The sequence below is a fragment of the Microtus oregoni genome, unplaced genomic scaffold (genome assembly GCF_018167655.1).
Source record: "Microtus oregoni isolate MIOR12 unplaced genomic scaffold, Mior012 000003F_ref0000135, whole genome shotgun sequence".
In the NCBI taxonomy this organism is placed as follows: Eukaryota; Metazoa; Chordata; class Mammalia; order Rodentia; family Cricetidae; genus Microtus; species Microtus oregoni.
The window spans coordinates 64,829,898-64,849,179 of record NW_024543062.1 but is presented as its reverse complement, the minus strand read 5'-3'; the positions used below and the strand labels follow the sequence as shown (position 1 = coordinate 64,849,179).

Genomic DNA, 19,282 nt, shown 5'->3' with positions numbered 1-19,282 from the left:
TGAAATAACTTTACTCACCAATGTCAAGCTCCTCCAGCCTGGAGACTGACCCTTCCGTGTGCAGCTGAGTCCGGTATGTTCTTTTTTCTGAACTCTGACACACTTTCTCCCTCAGTCCTATGCCAGGACCTATGCTGACAGCTAGCCATACAAGTTGAAGGAAGCCCAACCCTGCACCCAAACAGCTCACCAAGGAGAAGACAAACTCAGGCCTTTATGGAACGGTGGAGCCGCTGTGACTTCAGGTGCTTGACAGCCAAGACCCCACCATGAACCCCTGATGGCCTGGCACAGCCAGCCAAGGGGTCTGCTTTCCTTCAGCCACCTATGACTCCAAGGCCCTCTGAGAAGGCTGGCCTCATGGGGAGGCGTGCCAGTTAGAGACACAGGGACTGAGGGGACATCATAGAAACTGAGAGGATATCACAGGGGCTGAGGGGACATCACAGGGACTGAGGGGACATCACGGAGACTGAGGGGACATCACAGGGACTGAGGGGACATCACAGGGACTGAGGGGACATCACAGGGACTGAGGGGGCATCACAGGGACTGAGGGGACATCACGGAGACTGAGGGGACATCATAGGAACTGAGGGGACATCACGGCAGCACTCACACCTCGCCACCACCAGAGCTACGATGACTCCCACCTTACAGAAGGGGAAACTGAGGCTAAGCCAAGTCCAAAAGAAGGTGCCTGTAACATCTCACCTTTCCCAAATGATAAAGAGAGCTGCACCCCCAAATAATAGGCCAGACTGGGGATGAGAAGTCGTAAGTCTGGGGAGTTCAGTCTATCCTGGTGGGTGATGGAGGCTCTGGCATGCAGAGAAGGGTCAGCCTGGGAGAACCATCTGGCCCCTTTGTTCCAAGAGTGTATTCTCCTCCCAGACACTGGCCAGGAGCAAGGACCAAGAAGTGCCGGCCACTCTCCAGACAAACATGCCCATTACCGCCAGCACCCCTGACAGCTCACAGTATCCGGGAACGAAAATGGGTCATGCCAAGTCCTGGGGGCATAATTAGAGTCCCGGAAGCCAACTTTCTCCTGCATGACCTGGGGCTGGAACGAATATGGAAACAGGGCTGGGAGGGATGGAGCAGAGCCTCGGAACACCAACAGGCTGGCAGAGCGAACAGTGTGAGCATGATGCATACTGCAGAGCCCCACCTCAGAATCCTGTGGGATCCAAACTGATGGAAAGAAGTCAAGTAAAGAGCAGATGCCACCAAGCAGGACAAGCTAGCCCCTGGCTTGGGGGGCCGGGGTGAAGCTCAAGCTCAGCCACTTCCAGACATGCAAGCAAGAGCAGTTGCTTAGCCTCTCTGGGGCCTTGTCTTTCTACCTGCGGAGTGGCATCAGAACAGAACCTGCCTCCAGGAGTTAGCGGGCTTAGAAATAGCAAGGGAAGCAGGATGTCATGCCCAGATTAGGTTCTGGAGCCTTTGGAAACAGGCCTCCAAGGAATGATTGCCACTGATCCAGCACAGGGGGCATCTACTAACAGCCTACCATCTCCTAGGGTAACCTCAGTGCCCTGTTGCACCTTCTAGACCAGAGGTTCTCAGCCTTCCTAATGCTGCGACCCTTAATACAGTTCCTCATGTTGTGGTGATCCCAAACCATGAAATTATTTTCATTGCTACTTCATAACTATAATTTTGCTGCTGTTATGAGCTATAATGTAAATATCTGTTTTCTGATGGTCCTATGCAAACCCTCCGAAAGGGTCGTTCAACACCCCTAAGGGATCGCAACCCACGGGTTGAGAACCACTTCTCTAGACAAATTCAGACTTTTGCCCAAGTTGCCAAGCTCTTACTAGGAAACCCTCCTTCTCTCACCACACTCTCAGCTGACCCAGTCCATCCTTAGGGGAATTCCCTCTGCCCTGGCCCTAGCCTCTCCCTTGCCTAAGCCTAAGAACAGTCCATCCTCCCCGACACCCCATGTATCTCAACATCAGTGACCTCATCCACCATGCCCACTACACCTCCATTTGACCGTTCAAGTTAGGAATTCCGTGTGGGTTCCTACTGTGTCTGGGTTAAAATGCAATTAAAAAGAGGAAGGAAAGCAGACAGGACACACAACGCAGGACGCCGGGTGGCCAGTGTCACACAGCATCTTGAGTCCCCTCAGTGATCACTCTCCAACACTCCCAGATAGGGTGATACGGGCACCACCCAGGTACAAGGGAAGGGAGCAGAAGCTAGGGCCCACTCTGGGGTTTCCTAGGTTAGCAGCTTTGAGCCAAGGATTTCAAGGAGACAAGCAGGCTCAGAAATGGTGGCCAGGTGCAGGCAGCAGTCTGGCAGGGTACCAGGTGACACCAGTATCTTCTGAGTGGGAACCAAGAGTATTCACACAGCTGTTACCCAGGGTGTTAATGGTAGCTGGCCGAGGGAGGTGATGATGTCACAGAGTACTGCCCCTGGCTCTGGGTACCCCATCTCCTGAGAGCTACCCACAGAGCCTGACCTGGGGGCAGGTAACCTCTCTAAGATCCCCTCACGGTGGTGGTGGGGGCATGAACAGTGTCCCTCTCTGACTAGGAGGGGTATGCCCAGCACTCCAGGCTCCCTGTCCCACACCAGAAAGGCAGGGGTGGCATGGGGCACCCACAGGAAAGTGGGAAAAGGCCTGCCACGTACCCACTGAGGGCACTGTCCTACAGAGCACACCCCAGGGTGTTCACATCCACCCACATCACCTGGGGAGGTCCATACAGCACATTTTACAGCCCCCAAGCAGGAGGGCATGACACGCCAAGGCTACGGGGTGAAACTGAGTCTAGCCTCCAAGCCAGTGCTCTCCCAAGCCCCCCCCCCCCCAAAGCACGGAGCAGCTCCAGTGTTCTGGAGCCCTAGGGGGCCACAGTCACCTGACCCCTGGCTGAAACCACTGGTGTAACTCAACATCGCTAGCTTTTCTGTCGCAGACCTGATGACCTCATGTGAGGCAGGAAGACATCTAACACCATCTCAGCTCGTCCCAGGGGCCCACTGCCCAAGCTGAGCAAAAGTTCTACAACATTGGTCCCTGACTCTGAGTAACTCTGGCCCTGACCAACACACCAGACTCTTGCTCCTTGTAAAAGATGATTGGCACTTCCTCTGACCCCGCCCACCCACTTCTCTAATGCAGTGAGGGCTGGAGGTGGATGAACTCCTTGCGGGGGATGTCTCCCCTCTTTTTGGTGTGGGATCATTGATTTAGAAGCAACATTAAGAATCTCTGCATAGTCAGCACCATCCAGCGATGGCATCAGAAGAAGCTCTGGAGATACAAGTGCCCTGTCATGAAGGGCGTGCCCAGACAGAAGACATAGGACTGGCCTGCATGGCATCAAGGTTCCCTTTCTACCCAACAGTCTTCCAATCTCTGACATTACTGTCCCAGACCTTGCTGCAAGCGAGGCTCCGTCACCCAGATCCTCGGGATCCCAGCTGTCCTCAAAGAGAAGCAAGCAGCTGCCGGCATGTGGGGGGCTCCACTGTCCTCTTACAGGACAGGCTGACATGGGGGGAGATGGACAAAAACAAGACAGACTACAGCATAAGGAGAAAACGCCTTTCTCGAGGGTCCGAGAGCTGCAGGCCACCCCCAGGAGAGCTGAGGGACCACCACCGCAGGACAGATCTCAGGGCACCATTGCTGGGTCCAGATGGAACCTGCCCAGCCCTAGCCTCCGAGAGGGCAGGGCTTTCAGGTGTGAGGAGCCCAGGCAACTTCCGAGGCTGCTAGAGAGAGCACAAAGTGACTGCTGTAGATGTGTGTGTAGCTGCGCAGCTCATTAAAGCCCACGGAGCTTAAAAATAGTGAAATGCGCAGGAAGCGGGGTGGGGGTGGGGAGCTGGGACAGGGCTGCGACTCAGCACGCCAGAAGCCAGAGCAGCATGGGAAGGCCTCATAAGCATGCGGAGAGCCCCTTGGTCAGCACCAAGTCCTCCCCCAGTAGAGGCCTGCAGCCCTGAAGCCTAGTGTGGTGAGGCAAACTGGGGGAAGCAGAGGCAAGGGGATCGTGGGTTCAGGGCCAGCCTGGGCTAGTTAATGAGACACTATCTCTAAAAACGTAAGCCTGGTGTGACTGTGAACGCCTGTTATCCCGGGACTTGGAAAATGGAGGTGGGAAAATCAGGAGCTCAAAGCTAGCCTGGGCTACACAGAATTTGAGATCAACCTAGGCTACAGGAGACTCTGTTTTAAACAAACAAAAAAAAATCAAACAAAACAATAAAATACTGAGGGAAAGGGAGGGGAGACTATGGTTCAGAAGAAGACACTCACATAGTCTAATGGACCACTGTTTTGTTCAATGTTAAAGAGACAAGAACTCTAGATGAATGCAGAGTGCTGCTGCCCGGAGATGGCACCCTTGGCCCTTCCGGGCATCCCCCTGAGGACCCTCAACACCACCTCTCTCAGTCTGGTACCACAGGCATCAGCACTAGAGGGCCTTCACTCAAATCCTCCCCCCTTGCCTCCTTCCAGCATGGTGACCTTGGAGAGGTCCTTCCTCTGCCCTTAGCTTGTTTCCTCAGCCATAAAATAGAGATCCTTCACACTCTAGCACACAGGGCTAACGGCAGCACTCTGCACGTCCCACTGAAACACACGAGGTGAGCCGGCTGGCGCGAGTGCGGAGTACAGAGCATTGGGGACACGCATGTCCCGGAATACACTCCATGCTTTCACTAAGAAAGAGATGGGGAAGGTGCCCTGGGGATCAGAACCACTGACTTGATATCAAGGAACATCCCAGGCAAAGGACACATGCTGGGCATCCATGACACTCAGCCATCCCTCTAGTGAATACATATCAGGGGCTGAGCCAGCCTCAGGAGGTGACTGCAGTCACTACAGAGGGGACAGGGCAGGGATAGGCAGAAGGAACTCCTAGAGAATATTTGGCCACAGGAGGTCCCTGCCTACAGTCAGGCCTGTGATGGAAGGGAGGCTTAGGGTAGGCTCCGAGCTCTTCCACATGGTCCGGGCTTGTCATCCTGCTGAAGAGGTCTGCTGAGATATCCAGACCTGGGCTGCCGGGAGCATGAAGCTTACACAGAGCATAGGGACTGAGAGGACTTTAGCACTGATTATTCTAGCTGTCACCGAACAATGGGGAAACCAAGGCACACAGATGGAAATCCCTTCCCTTCCAGGCCAGGCCACTTTCAAGGGAGCCAGGACCAGACTCCATGATACTCTGCTCTCCAACATGCCTACCTCTTATTGGATGCCATGCTGAATGCTTTATGTTTCCAAGGGAACTGAACTGAGGGTCAAATAAATTCCTAAAACCACACTGTGGTCAGAAAGAGAAACAGAGAGTGTCTGGTCACCATGCCAGGATTCAGTCATGAGTTATGGAGGCACCTTCCGTAGCCTGGCCGGAGCTATCAGTGCTCTCTCACTCTGCCCACACAGGCAAGTAAGAGTCTAGCATCCAAATCCTGACTCTGTTAAGTGAAGGTCTTGCAAATGATGCCTCAGTTTCCTCTCTTGGAAAAATGAAGATGATTATAGCACTTGTGTTGATTAAGGAGCTAGTCCACATGAATACTCATAGTAGGTCCTTGGGATATAAACACACCACTTAAGAATAAATCCTTCGAACTGGGAATATGGCTCAGTGGTTAGGAGTGCTTGCTGATCCTCCAGAGGATACAGTTGTGGCTTTCAGCACCCATACCAATCAGCTCATGATTACCTGTAACTCCAGCTAGAGGGGATCTGACACCCTCTTCTGGCCTCCACAGGTATCACGCACACATGTAAACATGCACAAATACATATACACACATAAAGCAAATTTCAGCCAGATGTGGTATCAATGTGCCTTTAACTCTAGCGCTTAAGAGGTAGAGAGAAGCAGATCTCTGTGAGATCAAGGCCAACCTGGTCTCCACAACTCTAAATCAATCAATTGATCCATCCATCCATCAGGCCAACAGGATGCTTCACCAAGTAAAGGTTCCTGCTGCCAGGCCTAATGACTGCCTTTGAGTCCAGAACCCCCATGGTGGAAGAACCGACTCCTGTGAGTTGCCTTTTGACCTCTACATGAGTACCGTGACATGTGCTCCCACAAATAAACAAACACGTAATCAAAGGTCTATTTTAAAAAGTAAATAGTGAACACACAGCAATTCCAACGCTAGGTATGTAGCCAAGAGAGATGAAAATACTGTCCTGACAGCCTCTGCCCCAGTGCTCCTAGCATCTCGGTATCCCGGAGCTGGGAAGTGTCAGGCCGAATGCCTGTCAACTGACACTATGAACACAATGCCTGTCCACATCTAGATGCTATCGGGAGAGAGGAAGGAAGCCCCGCCCAGTGTAGGGGAGGACTGGAGCACTGTCATACAGTGAGTGACTCAGTTTACATAAAGATCCAGAGGGGCAACGTTAGAGACAGAAAGCCAGTTATGAGCCGGTTAGGGCTGGAACAATGGAAAGTTTCTGGTGAGTGTGTGTGTGTGTGTGTGTGTGTATGTGTGTGTGTGTGTGTGTGTGTGTGTGTGTGTGAGAGAGAGAGAGAGAGACAGACAGACAGACAGACAGACAGACGGGGGAGAGGGAGAGAGGAGAGAAAGAAATGTTCTGAAATTGAGTATGGTGAAGGTAAATCATTGAAGTGTGCATTTTAAAATGGGTGAGTTGCTTTGGCATGTGAACAACATCTCAATCAAGCTGTTTTTAAAGGAGGTAGGTATTTAGAAACTCCTATAAGTAGCACCAATCCCATTTTAGAAGTGAGGCTCAGAAGATAGGCTGGGGCTGGGGGTAGACAGTTGGCCTAGTATACACAGGACCTGGTGGAGTCCTATCCCCAGCACCATGTAAAACTGGGCAGACAGAGCTCATCTGTGCTCTCAGCACTCAGGAGGCAGAGACTCAGGAGCACAAATCCAAGGGATTCTTGGCTACCTACTAAGTTCAAAGCCAGAGAAGTACACAATCTTTTGTTTGTTTGTTTTGTTTTGTTATATTGACACAGGATTTCTTTGTGCAGCCTTGGCTATCCTGGAACTCGCTCTGTAGACCAGGCTGACCTCTATCTCACAGAGATCCACCTGCCTCTGCCTCTCAAGTGCCGGGATTAAAAGTGTGTACCACCACTACCTGGCAACTGTTTTTTAAAGAAAACAACAGAAATGAGGCTCAAAGCCAGGTTCAGGGCCTGAAAAAAGTTATCGGCACTTGGAAAAAAGTTATTATATTTATTTATTTGTGTGTTCATGTTTGTGTATGGGGGTGGTGCACAAACCACAGCGCATGTGTGGTCAGAAGACAGCTTGCTGGAGTAGACTCTCTTTTCCCCACCGTATGTTCCAGGAATGGAATTCAGGCTGTCAGGCTGTCAGTCATGACAGCAGGCACTCTGACCCTGTCCGATAAATCTTCAAGTCCAGGGCTCATCTCTGAAGTTTCCCTATGGAAAATCAGCCCAGATTCATGGAAGACTACATCTTCCCTTGAACATCTAGGAAGAGTCAGGTTTGGTAGCTCACACCTCTAATCCTGACACTGGGAAGTACCGCAAGTCTGAAGCCAGCCCAGGCTCCACAGTGAGTTCAGTACCAGTCTAGGGCACATGGCAAACTTGAGACCAACCTGGACTATATGGAGACACACTGTCTCAAGTGTGTGTGTGTGTGTGTGTGTGTGTGTGTGTGTGTGTGTGTTTAGTAAGGGAGCCTCTATCATCCATACCAAGGATGCTACAAGGGAAATTCTACCTGTTATCTAGCCCAAACACGTCCAACTAACGTAAGGATGATATATAGAGAGATTCAAGGTCATAGGAGACAAGTACCAGAGGAGAACCCCATAGTACTAGCCAATGTTGAAACCTCATCTAGTGAGACTTGGGGAATGGGGCACAGCTGACTCCAAGTCATGAGTTCACGGCTGACTTTAGAAGTGACCTTGGCCAGGCAACTTCATATTTGGGGCTCTTGATGAGATTATATTTGGGAGACATGTGGGGAGTGATCCCTAGGAGTCCTTTCTAAGGCCCTGAGTAGTTCTGAAATAATTCACTCCCCTCTTCCAGCCTGCCAGTCACCCCACATGACCAGGTAAAGAATTAAGGGGCAGTGGGCATCTCCGAGTTGCTGGCTTTGGGAGTGGACAGCCTGGTCACCTCACAGTCTTTGGTAGATGCAGGGGATCTATGAGAGGCCTGTGGCCTAATCGTCAATCTCATACTGTCAGAGATTCTGTCGGCTAATTGTCCCATCTCAGGAAGCAAAGGGACAGGTGCTCTCCAAACAGCAAAGATGCCGGATGTGATGTGGAACCAAGGTCTTGATCCTGAGCCGCCCACCCTGTGCTGTTGGCAGGGTAAGGAGGGGAAGGCTTCACCTCAGCCTGTCCAGGGCTCTCAGCCAGGGCATTCAGGCTTGAAGGGAGAACCTCTGCCTTGCTCTCTGCTCTGCCATCAGGGCTCAGCAGTATGGCAGTGCCTTGTCTTGGCACTTCTGAGCACAAAACCACCAAGCCTTTCCCTGGACAAATGAAAACCAGAAAATGAGCAACCAAATTCAGCCAAAGCCACCCAAGAAGCCAAACAGCCTCACTGGGAGACCAGCCCACGAGGTCTGGTGCCAGGGGCTCAGTCAGGACATCTGCGTGTGTCCAGAAGGGAGGCAGGAAGAGGCCATCCTGTGGGTGTGCCAGGCCTGCTGGCTCTGCCAGACCGTCATGCATCGCAGAACACTGGGGGAGACGTGGGAAGACCGACCTCCTTCATTGCGTTTTTAAGAGGGCACTACTGAGACCCAAGGTAAGTGGAGAGCTGTAATTTGTCTACAATCGCTCATGGGCGGTCGGCCATACTCCATCCTTCCTATCAAATTCCCTCGCATCTTGCCTCACCCACTCCCAGCACTCAGCCCTTCTCTTCAACATGCTCTCTTCTGTTTTAGGAAACACCCAACAGTGATCCCGGATGCATCTTACAGTGTCATCTTCATGTTTCTAATATCTTCCAGGATCTAGGTAAATATTAATACGGTAAATCCTCACATCACTCCTATGGGTTTCAGACTACTTTATTTCCACTTTTACACACAGGGAAACTAGGATATTAAAATAGTTTAGTCAAAGCCCCCCTGACAAAACACTGGAGGAGCTGGAATTTGCACACCGGCCATCCACCCGAATACCTAGCCTTAACACCAGTCGGCCACTGGGTCCAGTCACACTCAAGATGGCCAGAGATCCCGTGGGTTCCAGGAGTCACAGGAGTCAGGAAGTGTGCTAGTGCTGGGAGCCTCATGTCGGAGGGAAGGTCAGGGGCCAGGCTGCAATCTGTCCCTGGCAGGCAGCTACCCTCAAGTCCGAGCTGAAGGCACACTTGGAGTTGGCAACCTCATCCACCACACTGCAAGCAGCAGCTTTGATAGAAGCAACACTCCTATTGATGATCTCTCCTGCTGGGGCTGGTGGCTGAGACCAGTGTTATTCTAGGGTCAGGTAACAATGCTGCCAGATCTCAGAAAGTGGGCAAGTTGAGCTAATCACCTCCCATGGGTACCCACCCAAGTCCTGCAGATTCACTAACTTCTGGGGATTCCCACAGCTGAAGCCCCTCCTTATCCCTCACAGAGACCATCCCGCTGGAGAAGAGCCCTGTTAGCGCAGAAAAACCACATCTGCCTCCAAACGCACCCTTTGTTAAATTGCTATGACAAGAGTCCACGAGCCACGTAAATCAAAAGAAGCCATTCAAACAGTTGGCAGCTGCCATGGGTCCAAGAATGTCATTTCAGCGGAGGGAGGCGGCATGATCCTGTCCTCTTCCGGCCCCTCTGCAACTTCAGGTCAGAGAAAATGGAGCAGGATTGTGAGAGGAAACCATGCAAAGGTGGCGTGACAAAGGCAAAAGAGAAGGCGTCTCTGCCTCTCCTGACCTGCCAAGGACACGCACATCTGTCCCTGGGTTTGGAGACCCAGATAAGAAAGCCTGCCTTTCTGCGCCTTTGCAGTGTCTTCTGCAGGCTGCTCAATGGGCCATCTGCTGACAGGCCTGTCTACAAAAGCCTCAAATCCCATCTCTCCAGGGGGCAGAAGCTGGGGAGGCATCTGCTTACAATAAAGGGAACCTATTAGGGGGAGAGGGTTGCCAGGACGTGTGGGCCAGACCAGACCAGCTCAGGGTGCACCCCGACACACAAAGGGTTATTCACTATGGGGAGCCCATAGGAAGCAAGACTGGGTCCCCGACGCTACCCTCCCTGCCCCCACCCGAGTCCTGCTGTCCTCTGCCGCTGGGCAAATATTGACTTTCTTTCACTCGGCCAGCGGTGGAACTAAGAGCAAAGCCCTGACTGCGGTCTTCCTCTGGGAGGCAGAGCAGGCTGGCAGGCTGGCAGCTCCCGGCAGCAGCCATCCCAGATGGGTCAAGAAATCAGAGCCAGCCTTAGAATCAGATGTCTGTCCTTTGGCCTTTGTTTTGTCTCCACTTCCAAGCCCACGTGGGCTTATTCTCACGTTCTGGCTGCCCTGCTGCTGCAGGCAGCATGTCTAGATTGAGAGGGGAGGAACGGGGTGGCTGGTGTGCCTGTGGAGATCTGGACTGGCACCGGGGAACTTCGTGCTAGCCCTGTATTCTCCTAAGAACTCAACAGTCTCATCGACAAGAAGGTTCCTTCTCAGGACCCGCTGTCCTTCCTGCCTTCAAAGCGCTGTACCTCGTGCTCTGATGCTATAAGAAATGGAAAATAACTGTCTTCTGCTTAAGGAGGAAGATGGAAGGAGAGAGCGAGGGCCCCAAAGTGCTGACTCAGCTCCGCCGCCGGTCCTAACACTTGGTGTGATACTGGGCAAGGAGCTCTCCCTCTGCGTCTCAGTGCCCACAGTCAGAGCTAAAGGAATGAATGGAGACGGCCCCCCAGGCCCATCTGGGTGCCCAATTCTGACGTCCCCTTACCCAATAACCCCCGCGCAGCAACGCCCTGGCTCCATCTGCATTTCCTCCAAGACTTCATTCCTCAGCCTTGTCTCACAGGAACCTTGAATGGAAGGGTGCTGCCCCTCTCTCCTCACAGACAACCTCATTCGGCCAGTCATCCCATGGCTGAGTTTCCCCACCAGAGGCCCTGTGCCCAGGGCAGGCACACTCCAGGGTGCAGAGCCCAAGGACAGAGGAACCACAGTACACTCTTGAATTCCTGTGTACGGCATCAGCTACAAGACAGTGAACTCTGATCTCCCTCTGTATGACCGAGAGCCCCAGGCAGTGCCTATGGTAACAGTAGGTATGCCTAAATTCCACGAGGATTCCACGAATTTTACATAAATTATCCCCATGTGTTCTTAAGAACCCTAAAAGGCAAGGAACATGATCCCCATTTCACAGATGAGACAAATGAGGCTCAGAGACATAAAAGAATTGGCCTAAATCCACAGTTACTAAGGAACCTCTAATCTTAGCCATCAGGACTCGCTGGACATGGTCATCATCTCTCCCTAGCTCAGTCACAAGATGGACACCAAGGGACGTGAACATTAGATGCCTGAATGACCCCAACAAACCTCCCAACAGCCAACAGGACCAGCACTGATTCTCCTAGCTGGCCTTCCACTTCACAGCAGGAAGCTGAGACCCAGAGAGAATGTTAGCACACACAACAAGTGTGGGGGGTAAACCCTGCCCCTCCTCTCCCCTCGCATCACGCCTGCACAGTCCAGTGTGGCCTCCGGACCCTGACAGTCCTCCTGGTCTCTTTTCTGTGCTCTCAAGACATCCAGCCTGGCCCCTCCAGCCATCAGTTAGCTCACTCCTCGATGGTTCTGTCATAAGCACAGGAGAGACCAGAAGCGGTATTGGCTGAAGAAGGCAGAACTGAGGTGAAGGAAGTGAGAATGTAAAGTCAGGGTCTCCTCCCCATGAAGCTCCTACTGCACAGTGCCTGGTGGCTGAAGGGACAGGGACAGCTGCTCCCACACCCTGGGGAAGCTTTGGGCTCCTTGGGGTTGATCATACTGCAAGTTCCCTAGCCCTCACCCTGCCCCCCGTGGCCACTGCTCCCAGCTGCCCCACTGCCTGCTTGCCCAGGGCTTTGACTGATACAATGAATAATGGCCATGTCTCTTTGGCTCTGCTGGGAGCCACACTGTATTAAGCACTTCCCATGTTTCTTCTTTAATCGCCATAGGAACACTAGAATCCTGTCACCTTTATCTCTATGTTTTGACGATGAAGTCACTGAAGTGCAGAGATATAAAGGCACTCACTCAAGGTCACCGAGTAGTAGCCAGCAGAATGGGGTCTCCAGAGGCAGAGCCCGGGAAAGGGGTCCTATTTCTTAGAGTATGACTCAAGGCATCTCTGGGGATAGGAAGCAGGGAGGAGCCATGCATTGGGAGTTCCAGAAGCCATCTGCTCCCATCAAACACCCTTCTGGTATTCAGGCACCAACCCTAACCTCCAGACAGTCTTTGGAGATGGATGGGTTCTGGGGCATTCTCTGGCTCGACTTTCTTCATAAGCAGGTGGGGAAGAGGTTTGTCCAAGGACACATAGGCTCACACAATGGGAAAGCAGAGCCTGTGAACTCAACCTAACTCTCTTGTTTTCACCCAGGAGTCTTGCTACAGCACCTGAGACCCAGTGCCAGGCTAGGGACTCATTTCAGCTGAAGTCCCAACAGGTTCTTCCCGAGAACCTCAGTGAGATGTACAGGCATTCCAGGCTAGGCAGTGGGCTGTGACATCTCACGCTGGAGAGCTTCCTAAGCAGGGGACTCTTGAGGTGACCGGACAGCAGAGCAGGCAGCATGACCTTGAGAAGCCTCTGAAACGCCTATCCACCCCAGGGACCCGCTCTCCAGGAAGGCTATACCTGTGCAGAGGGTGGGTACGCAGTTCTGGGCTGACTCGGGCCTGCCTTCCTCCCAGGCTGAAGACTCTATGAGGAACAGCGGTAAGAGGACAGGCTGTAGGCCTCCACCCACTGGGAAGGTTAAGAGGCTAGCCTTCTGTGCCTGCTTCCTCTTCCCCTTAAGTTGGGACAGCAGGTGTCAGGCTTGGAGAGACCCCAGATCCTCACATGCCTCAAATCCCCAATTCCAGATCAAAAGACTAAGGCCCAGCGTGGTAAATGAGTTAGTTACTCAAGGTCAGCAAACAGGTCAGAATAGAAGCCTTCTGACTCCCCCTGGGGTTCTGAGTTCAGAGTTTCACACTGCCACCCCCTCCCCCTCAAGTGTGCCTGCACAGTGCTCTCTGCAGAGGCCAAGAATCCAAGGCAGTGAATTCCCAGACACAGAAGCTCGGCAGGCGTACTCATGGGCTCGTTCACCATGGGCGCCTTCCTCCTCATTCTCCCCTGCATCGTTCCCCTTCCTGTGTGGTGCACAAACCCCCTACATCCTACTGAGACTCCCAGAGGTCCACCATTTGTCCAAGGTCACACAGCAAATTCAGTAGAGCGCTGCTGCCCACTCTCCCCTTCTCCTGGGCCTCTCCTAGGTCCATGGCTGCCGGCCAGGATCCTTGAGAATACTGATTCCTCCAATGCACAAAGCCACGACACTGGTTGGAGGATGAAAAAGTTCTGGGGAGAGAACGGGGCAGAAAACATGACCGCAGAGTCTCGTCTGAAAAGATCAGGCCCATAAGGGGTGCAAAGGACAGAGAGTCCTGCGTTCTGCGGAGTGCCAGCACCCCCACTGCGCTCCGCTCTGCGCCAGGGGGCTCCAAAGCTCCACCATGCACGCACGTGGAATCCTCCAATTCATCCTCATTGCGGCGGGGGCGAGCAGGGTCCCCCACGCCCTGCTCAAGCTTCTCACCGCATACCCACTCATCCGCCCTCCAGGGTACTTCTTCCCACGGTTTCTAAGCTGTGAGTGCCCTCGCTTCCTAGCGAGCTCCCTGTCCCAGCACAGATGCGCTATCCTAGGCACAGCACTAGAACAGGTCGAGGTGGAGAGGTTCCTAAGATATTCAGGACATCTCCCCCGGGACAAACAAGTGGATTTCCGGAGCCCGATCTCACCAGGGGATGGTCTTGCACTTAGTTTATACCTTAGTCAAATGCCAAACCCAGAAAGTCATGGTCTCACTTGGTGACCCAGCATCAGGGGTCTAGCACCAGGCCCTGGGAAGCTGCTGGTGTCCTGGGTGTGGCCTCACTTGGGACTGCGGGGCGGCATGGGATGGCCTCGCAGGGTGTCCTGCTTGAGCTCCCTCTTACCCAGGGACGTTCCGGGAGCTGATCAGCGTGGGCTGGTGGTGGAGAAGGCAGCGGGAGCCTGCCGCCCCGAAGTCCAGGTCCCCTCTTCCCACTCCCGCGCTGGCCGGCCAGCGCTGCGGCTCTCCTCCCGCTCCCTCGCTCGCTCGCTCGCGCGCTCTGCAGTAGTAACAACCTGATCCGCTTCCCCCGCCCGCCAATTGAGATGCGCCTCACATCCGCCTGCACACGCGCGTGCGGCCCCTCAGAGGCGATCCCCGATCCTGATCCCGATCCGGATCCTGGGGAGCAAGGACCTGCACCTGCACCCCCCAAGCCCCTTTCTTCAGCCAGGACAGTATGCAGAGGGTGGCAGAGAAGGGGCCATCCCGGAAAGATGCTGCCTAGAATCACCGGGCAGAGAGGTTTAACCCCACGCAGCCATTCAGAAGTTGCAGGCCGGGCAGCTCAGATCCTGGAACCGCATGGGGCTCCCCCAGCTCTCCGGCCGGGCAGCTCAGATCCTGGAACCGCATGGGGCTCCCCCAGCTCTGGCTCTGCGGAGAATCCCCGCCGCCCGCTCGCACAGTGCCCTCCTACGACACTCCCCAGCCGCCCCGCCACCGCAAGCTTTTCCAAGCTTCTCGGTGCTGAACAGTGGTTGGGGGAGGGGATTGAGAGAAGGGGACCCCCGCCTGTCAGAACTGCGGGGAAGAGGGGAGAGGAGTGACGTGCTTCAGGGATACTGATCAAGGTTTTCCTGAGTCAAGGGAAAAAAGAGAAGGGAGGGGGAACAAAAGGCGTACACCGAAGAGAGGGAAGGAGGGGGTGTAGTCGAGGGGTCACTGCACCAGATCTCTAGAGGGTGGAGACAGGACAAGGTGGGGGAGGGATGGGGGCTTTCCATAGGTAACTAGGGGGAGGGGGAATGCGGAAGAAGAGAAGCTATCCTTGAAAGGGTAGTCTCCTGGAGCTCTCCCTGCTTGCCCCAAATCTTGCTTGCTTCTTGGGCTAGGTAAGGCTTCCACAAACCCCGATTGGGGATACAGAGTAGGAAGTGACAGGGAGGCTTGGAACTGGGGTGCCCTTTCTTCCCCAGTGTTTTGGTCTTGCCTTGTGCCTCACGCTCACTTGCCACCACCCCCCCCCCCACACACACACACCCAGCTGCTAAGAGCCCACTCCTCAAGTGGCAACTCAGGCTTACCAAGACCATCCCACCCTGGCTCAAGTCCGTCCAGCTTGCTCCACCTTCTGCCGCAGCATTCCCCTCCCCTCCTGTTCAGGACACTAAGTAACACAAATTCAGGACCAGCAGCAGGAAGTGATCAGATGTGTGCTGGGAGAACTGGTTTAGGTTTTCCAGGGTTTCCCAGGGCATACCTGGGGGAGATGGGAAATTCCCAATCTACCATCAACCCCTTCTTCTTCCTCTCCCTGTCCCCAGCCCCAAGACTGTATGCCATGACGCCTAGCCCAGCGACTGCGGGCTCATGCAGCATTGCTGCTCTTTGTGGGGGCTAGTACCTTGTTTTAGAATGGCGCTGCTTGCTGAAGGCCCCTAGGCTACTGAAAAGCTAACTCTGGGGGATTCTGGGCAGCATGCCTGGGCAAGAGCATGCATGTGTCTGGACACCTGGCAGGGGCTGCACGGGGATGCTGGGAAGGGTGCTCCCAGGTGGCCATTCTTCAGAAAGAAAGCGTGACCTGAGGGTCCAGAGTTCAAGGTCAGAATATACAGAGTACTAGGGGATGCTCTCAGATTAGAATACAGGGTTTCCTGTAGCTAGGAGTGCCCAACAGCATCCTGCCCTAGAGGACCCACACCTGCATGGTGGGAATGGGTAACATGAAAGATGCCTGGAGCTTACTCAAAACTGCTGCCGTGCGATTGGGTCTAAATCAGAGACGTCCAGCTGTAAGGCTGAATACCTGTTTACAGGCCGTCTCCACGTGCCTGTGCCCTCCTAGGGTGGAGGGACAGCAGAATTCTGTTGGTATGTGAAAGAGTTGTTATCTGCAGGCAGGGAGCTGGGGGGCGTGGCCTCTGAGAATGGCATCTACAGTTGGCTCCCTTCCCTACAGGGGTGCTAAGAACAAACTGTTTTACAAACTCATACTGGCGGCTTCAGAGTGAGGCAGGAATAGATGTCCCTCAAAATGTGGGTGACTCAACCAAGGAGTCATGGTGGCCCAAGGCTGAGCCTTGTGATTCTAGATGCTGATCTTTCCCTAGTCCACATGGGCTAAGTACATATCTATACACTCTCCCTCCTCCCCAGGTACTCCTCCCACCCAATTGTCCTCCATCTTGGTCTATATCCTCCCCCTCCTCCCCAGGTACTCCTCCCACCCAATTGTCCTCCATCTTGGTCTTCCTGCAAGTTTCCTGCTCCAGAGCCTCAAGGTGCCGCCCCCTTCCCACGCTCCAGTTTCACCGGGTTCTACCCTTGCCCACATCTCTGCCCTCAGCTGTCTACACTACCCTGTAGGACCTAAAAGGGCCATGCTCTGCCCTGTTGCAGGACCTTGGCACATGCTGTGCTCTCAGAACTGGGCACTACCCTCTTTCCCCTCACCCTCTCACCATGTCAGCCCCACCCCCAGCACTGCTAGCCTCAGTTTCCTGCCCCTCCCCCTCCTGTTTTCACCCTTTATACTCTTAACTGTAGTCTCCCTGAGAGGCCTTCCGTTGATCTAGCCTACACTTACACACACACACACAGAGAGAGAGAGAGAGAGAGAGAGAGAGAGAGAGAGAGAGAATCCTCAGTAAGTACAGGCAGGAGGCTAAGTGTCCTCAAATGCTTAAATGCCAGGGCTTGCCACAGGTACCTGGTGTGTGACTTGACTATGCAGCCCCTCACCTGCAACATCAGAGTTTAACTATAAAGCGGGTCTGTTACCCTAAGGACTAAGGGAATGGTGGGTGTAAAGAGCCTAAGGCACTCCCTATAGATGCTCGCTCCCGCTGGTGGAGGAATCAAGCCTTCCTCTACTTCCAGCTTCTGCCTGGGACACTGAATCCTCGCCTGCCATATCTCCCCTTTCCGTAACCTCACTTAGTGGCTCGAGAGCCCCTGACTTCTGTCCTAGACTTCCTGGGGAAAAGCAGACTGCAGCTGGTACCTGCTCTTCTCTTCACCTGGCTTCACCCCTTCAAGGCTGCCACCAGTTTCCTGCATTCATCCTGAGGTGGCCCCAGGTGCCAGCTCAAACCAACCCAACTCCCAGTCATGGCCACGCCTTGTCTGACCCAGGAGTGGCCGGGGAAAGGGCTGTTGCCTCCTTCACACCAAAGTCACTCCCAAATAAGTAAACGTGCTGTGAGCAAAGTGTCTCCCTTCAGGTCCAACGAGATAGCAGCTCTAAGCCCCGCCCAAACCGACAGGGAGCTGCCCTGCCTCTTTTGCATCTAAGCAGCATGCCCCCTGCCTGTTTCCAGAGCTCTGGGATGGAATGGGGGTGGGGATCGTGCACAGAAGGGGTGCCCTGAAACCCCGCTCTGCATTCCCCCCAGGCTTTACCCCAGGAGCACACCACAGCTGGTTCCCTGCGTGCAGAAGATCCCTTGCTGGAAGTTAGCCCCCACCCCACCCCAGGCTTCCCAGGAACAAGGGCAGAGGGATAAAGGCGAGGTGAGAGTCCTCGCAAAGAGCTTCAACTCCTGCAGATGCCACCAGGACCATCACAAGGGCGGACAGAGACCCTCTCCTCCTTCACGTCCCCTCCCTCCTTCCACCCATTCTAGTCACTAAGCCCCCAGACCCAGAAGCATCCAGCTTCACGGTTGAGAAAACTAAAACTCCCAAAAGGCAAAGGACTTGCTCCAGCCTCCAGAGCCAGGGCCCAAGCCAGGATTCGAGCCCTGATCTGTGGGTTGGGACAGCCACCCACTTCCCCGAGAGAGACAGGATAGTCCAACACTGTGCCGCCAATTTTAGTATCTTCCTGTCACAGCTTCACTTCCAGCTGTACTCAAAAAGGATCTCTAGATCTCCCCAAGGAGGGCTTTTCCTAGACATGAGCAGCAATTCCCAGGTCACCTATGCAGAGAACGTTTGGCAAAGGGGCCCTGAAGAGGAAAAGGAAATTGGAGCTGTGCACTGAGCCTCTCTCCAGAGAGTTCAAAAAGACAAGTTAAAAGTTCCACTGTTGTGGGAGTGCGGTACCAGGCAAGCCTAACCACCTGAGTGAGGGGGCGGGAAGGGCTAGCCCACACACGGTGACCGCTATTGCCATCTAGTGGTCAGAACACCCACACAGCCTGTGTAAGTACAGTTGGATTTTTCCTGCAGAGAAAAAGAGAAGCAACCTGGAACTTTCTGTCCCACATTCTTTGCATAAGCATTCCCGAGGATGCACTGTGTGTCACACACACTCTACCAGGCCTGGGAATGACAAACTGTAGGTCACAGTCCCTACTAGCGGAGGGAGGCACAGGAGCTGCAGGATGGGGTGCGCCCATAGGATGGGGCGCATCCCTGGGACCTCAGCAGGGCCTGCTCTGGAGAAACTCCCAAGGCAGACAGCCTCTCACTGGCACCCAGAGCCCACCTTTTGCTGATTCCAGTGAGAAGGCAAGGATGTTCAGCCTCGTTCAGGAGGCCGAGCAGGGTGGGAAGGAGTCATGGGAAATGGAATGGGACTCAGGGATCATCAGGGGCATGAACTCAAAGGGCCTTGGAGGTCAAACTGTGAGCAATGAGTTACTGTAAAGGCTTACATCAGGGCTAGGCTTGGAGGTGGGGCAGCCAGGGAGCCCCAGACAGAACGCAGCCAGTGCTGCACAGGTATGGGACAGATGACAGAGGTGGCCCCTGGCAGTGCAGTGTGAGCATAAAAGGCAGGATGGACTTGCATGACTAGAAGGCTCCAGCTGAATAAGATGTTGCCCTGGGAAGCAAGGGAGAGCTGGGCACGCAGGGCATTCTAGGGCTCTGCAGTAAGAGTGGAGTCTATCACCAGAGTGCAGAGGGACTGTGGGATAGGAGTTTGGCTTGGGGCATTCCCAGTTTGGAAACCTGGACTGCAGTCTGGGGGAAATACCGTACAGTCACTCAGACGTGCAGATGTGGAGTTTTAGAGAG

General features: G+C 53.9%; 1 protein-coding gene across 3 annotated transcripts in view; it reads right to left on the bottom strand.

The window, feature by feature from the left end:
• Nucleotides 1-19,282, bottom strand: part of Syt2 (synaptotagmin 2) — a 113,604-nt gene that overhangs the window by 36,424 nt on the left and 57,898 nt on the right. Inside the window, exon 1 of one of the 3 annotated variants that reach the window (XM_041648030.1) lies at nucleotides 15,400-15,436. The exons of 1 other annotated variant lie outside the window; for it this stretch is intronic. The gene's annotated coding sequence lies outside the window, so the exon portion shown is untranslated. Of the gene's footprint in view, nucleotides 1-14,216; nucleotides 14,346-15,399; nucleotides 15,437-19,282 lie in introns of those variants that run through there. One more of the 3 variants, XM_041648028.1, reaches the window with a different exon arrangement.